We start from the raw sequence: 4863 nt of genomic DNA, 5'->3' as shown, positions 1-4863 counted from the left end.
AAACTTATCCACGTTAACTCTAAAAAGGCAATCGACAATTCCTCCACGCTTTACACCTGTTTTTTAGTCTTGACAGCGGCCTTCAACAAAGTGCCGAGATCTAAACTTTGGGCCAAAATGAAATGAAAGCCTGGGGCGCGTCGCCAAAGTTACTTGGAGCAATTATAGAGCTATATACGCACACCTGGGTTCAAATAAAAAAAGGAGATGGCCGATGCCTAACTAAGAAATTCACAACTTTGACCGGCCTAAAACAAGGCTGCGTGTTGGCCCCCAGCCTCTTCAACATCTACACTGCAGACCTAGAAAGTGAGCTACGTACAATCCAGGGAGACCCACCAAAATTGGGCCAAACACCTATAGTCAGTCTACAATATGCAGACGACATAGTGCTCCTCTCAAAAACCCCGATTGGTTTACAACGTTTGATTTCCAAACTCGCGCTATACATCACCAAAGCACAATTAACAATAAACCTTAAAAAATCAAACATCTTATGCTTCTCCAGCTCCAGAAAGAAAAAAACTAAATTTGTATGGAGGATAAATTCTTCTACATTGACACAGGTGGACAAATATAAATATTTGGGCATCTCACTAGACCATCAATTAAAGTACAACCACCATTCAGAACTGGGGACATCAAAAGCCAAACAGCTTCAATTCGCTTTTAAAACGATACAAACACATCTAAGAGGTAGTTCTACCGGCCATATGTTAAAGATCGTAGCCGCCAAATTTTTGCCATCGCTCACATATGGCTCGGAAATGATGGCAACCAGGGACTCCACAGTGCTAAATCTAGCCCAATCCAGACTGTTTAAAAGTCTTTTTTTGATCCCGTGACACATGTCACAAGCCCAAATACGTTTGGAATATGGACTAACCAATCAGACTCCGGCTAGACAAGGCGCTCTGGCCAAGTACTACTGGCGCATGAGGGACGCTGAAGATAACACCCTAGCCCATTTTTGCTGGCTAGAGGTCAAAAAACAGGCCGGGTCCTCCAATTCAACATACAAATCCCTAAGGCAAGCGCTTGTTTCACTAAAGCTGGAAGAATCCTGGCTCTTACCTGTATCATACAACGCTTTTAAACATCTTACCAATAAAGCCATCAAAGGAGCATCGCTGCTAATGGACAAAGCCGCAGTGGCAGGAAAAAGCCATGCCTGGATTGTGTTGCCAACTTACAAATATCTGAAACCTCAGCCATACCTGCAAAATTGTTTCAGGGACCACTATAAGAGGAAATTAAGCCTTCTGAGGTTGGGAAGCTTCCCGAGTAAGGACCTCACCCCCAAGTGGCAACGGTCCTGGTCAACTTTCGCCTGTCGCCTCTGTGGCAACGCCATAGAGTCTTTATTGCACTTAATATGCATATGCCCGGCACTGCATAAACAAAGGAAAACGCTTTTGCTACCCCTTCTAAGAGAAGCACAGGTGCGAACTTGCAGGGCGGCTGTGATAGAATGCCTCAGCGGGTCCCGGATACAACTAGCCTGCAAAACTATAAAATTTCTGGCTCATGCCGCAGAAGAGCTAGAAAACATGGAAGTAATTAAAAACAATCTTGACCAACCGGCCTTATCATGGCTGCCCCTGGACCCCCATTTCTCATCTTAATAGACATCCCTTTATTCCCACTTTTTCAGGCTGTGTTCTTTAATCTGAGTCAAAAAGTGTATCTCGCACCGAACTCACTTATTCCCCAAAGTATTTGCACTTTTTCTTAGAACAATCATCAGTCTTTTTGCAGTTCCTATGAGATAGTCATATCCCCCCCCTAGCCATTTCCTCAAAACTTTACACTGCGATTGTATACTTGTGTAAGATTATTAAGATAATGCTTCTGTCCCCTTTTCTGTGATTTTATTGCTGTTTTTTATGCCGATTTTATGATGTACATGCTGTTTGTATGGTGGTAAGACTTAAAAATGAGAGACAGGGGTGTCCCCACGAGAGAACAGTCTAAGACTGAGTTTCACACCTGGTTCTTGGGTTCTAGGGTGAATGTTTCATTTTCAAAGAGACATATTTGTGAAGCATGCCACTAATATGGCGGGAAAGGTAAAGTTACAATGATTTGTACTCAACTTCTATCCGTGTATGGTGAGAGCAGTTATGTTTGCACACTCTTCTACTTGCTTATATCCCCAAAGATGCCGAATTCATAGAGAAATGACTATCATACACCCTTGTTCAGAACTACAGTTATTTAGTACTACCCACCACGAACACAATGTTTGGTTTTTAAACAAAAGTGTAAACAAGAAACAATGTTAAAAATGTCAAAAGGAAAGTAAAGTTTTACCACACCATGAGTTACTCTGTCAAACATTTATTGTATATATACATTATTAAAATTTCATCATTACACAGTATACAATTTTTCAGAAATCAACGTTAAATACATTTGAATAAACACAGTTAAAAACAAAGAATCACAGGTCGACGCGGCGTTTCGGTTTCTTGGATTTCTACCTTCTTCAGGACAGATTCTACATCAGATTTAAAAAATTTAAAAAACACAGAGTTACTCTAAGTTGCATTGGTGCAGTCCATAAAATATTCACAGATTTATGAATAATCACAATTGTGGTAACTACAACTAATCTTTGGGCATCTCTAGTTCAAAGCAAGCATTCATTTTTTAGCACAGGATTGTCAGTTACACGCTAATTATAATACTTTAAAATGCCTAGGGTTTTAAAAAAATTTTTTTTACATTCTTTCGCACGTTTAAAACATTGAAATATGCGGCATATTAACCATATTCTTTCTGCTCATACACTTCGAACAAAACTAATAGTGTTTACCTCTCCCATGGACTTATATGGTCCAATGCTTATGAAGCTCAGATGAGAAAGCTCCTATTCATACACTAAAGGTATTTCTAGATTTATTGCATACCTTAGGACAGGTGGATTAAATTCCCCACCGGACAGTGCTTTCTGTTCAGAACCTTGTTGCCGTCTTACTTATGGGCTTATTAACAATTTCTGTTTGGTGTTTCACCTTGGATAAAATGGATATAGGAAAAGGATATTAGCACCTAAATATCTACAAGAGGTATCCATGTATACAGGTGCCGCAAAGGACGCGTTTATAGATGAAGTTGGAGGTGGAAGTTAATCCCTGACTCCAGATACTGTGTGCAAATATTGATATATACCTTCTATTCACACTTGGTATGCTTGGTCTTTGACTACCAGGAGGAGCCCCCGTATTTTTCGTATTTGGGTTTCTTCAATGACCCTGGGAAACATTTGATTGTTTAATTATAAGTCCATACCATTTATTCAGAAACAGAACATAGCCTCAGGGCATTATTTATTAGTAGCTGAATTATCACTCACCAAAAAAATTTTCTGCTTACTGCAGTCCCTTTAGTGTTCTGATTCTCAGTCCCTTTAAGGATATCAGAGTTCGTGGCTATATTAAAGAATAAAAATTTTTTCTTGTATTTTACTAAATTTTAGCAAGTTTTTACCTTAGTTATTGCAATCTTGGAATCTATCTTTATAAAAACTATCAATGTTTTGGTTATAAATACAAGCGCTTATTAGGAATTGCTACTCCAGTCTTATTCTAATTTCTATTTACATTTTTAAGGGTTTGAAAGTAGCCCTCTCTATTGGTAGTCATTACCTTTTCATTAGCAATCGGCCTCCCTGCTCCTGAGTCCTGGTAGTCTATCCCAGCGTCCCTTCGTCGGTCTGCTCCGATCCGTCACAAGAACTGAATGTTTGTTTTAGCGCGATGCTCTTATACTAGACGCGCATTAATTGGGTTAGTATGTCCCCAATGTTGATTGGTTCTCTATAGGCCAATCAGAGTGCGATTACCTAGGTAACCGAATGCTTTCCGCCGTGATGCGGAACCGGCATTCTATTTGCCTTCCACTTTGTTTATTGACTCCTCTGATAGGATTGGTGGGTTGCTAGGTAACATAGCGCGTTTCTCGTCACCTCATCGTTTTGGCTTTTTAGAGTTGCGCGGAGGATTATGTTATGTGCTAAGAATCTTACCGCGTTTCTCGTCACCTCATCGTTTTAGCTTTTTAGATTTGCGCGGAGGATTATGTTAATTGCTAAGAATCTTTCCGTGTGGGATAGTTGTAAATATTCCACGAGCGGAGCTTAAACGGAGTGCCTTCCGGTTGCTTGAAGCACACCGGATCATTCTTTAAGTGAATAGTTGATTTCTTAAATAAGACCCTATGTTTACTCCTACTACATCTATTTATCAGTGCTCATATCTCATCTAATACAATCTTTTGACCCTTCCTTGCGTATATGTTTCTCCTCTGTGGAGATAAATGTGTCCCTCTTTGTAAATGCAAGACTCAACAGAGCCATATAGGGCTGTGCCTTCCGTTTACTTTAGGCACTCAGGATAATTATTCAAAAAGATGTATGTTTTTTTACACAATGAACCATTTTATTTACTACTACACTACTTATTTAATGGTGCTACTATCTCGTCTCATACACTGTTTATTTGCCCCTTCCTTACATGAATACTTATCCTTTATAGAGATGGGTGTGGTATTGCTCGCATTCCCATAGTGGATGGTAAATTCATGGGTACACAAATTTTGTTCAGATCTTATGTATCTATTACTTATTATCCTTGGATAATTTTCTCCCAATCCTCCTTAGAGTTTAGGCCACACCTGACACTGTTCAGGGTTGACATAAAGAATTGTTCCCTTCTTTTTCTTTTATTGTTCTGATTCCCACCTCTGATGTTCTCACTTACTCTTTCTAGACCACACCATTTTAAATCCTCAATTTTATGGCCAGCTTCCCTCCAGTGTTCCGTCAGGGGGGCTCCAATTTTATTAGTCCTAATGGCTGAG

At 39.7% G+C, this 4863-nt stretch overlaps 1 long non-coding RNA gene across 1 annotated transcript; it reads right to left on the bottom strand.

Annotated features, from left to right (window-relative positions):
- Positions 1–2326: 2326 nt before the first annotated feature.
- Positions 2327–3735, bottom strand: LOC147666122 (uncharacterized). The gene is made up of 5 exons (XR_015304877.1): positions 3651–3735; positions 3359–3434; positions 3175–3257; positions 2913–3017; positions 2327–2500 (listed from the first exon to the last, which is right to left on the bottom strand). It is a non-coding gene; the product is annotated as an uncharacterized LOC147666122 (long non-coding RNA).
- Between the last annotated feature and the right edge of the window lie 1128 nt (positions 3736–4863).

This window comes from Lissotriton vulgaris, unplaced genomic scaffold (genome assembly GCF_964263255.1).
Source record: "Lissotriton vulgaris unplaced genomic scaffold, aLisVul1.2 SCAFFOLD_3480, whole genome shotgun sequence".
Classification (NCBI taxonomy): domain Eukaryota; kingdom Metazoa; phylum Chordata; class Amphibia; order Caudata; family Salamandridae; genus Lissotriton; species Lissotriton vulgaris.
Note: the sequence above shows the minus strand (reverse complement) of the source record. Positions and strands in the feature narration are given on the sequence as shown.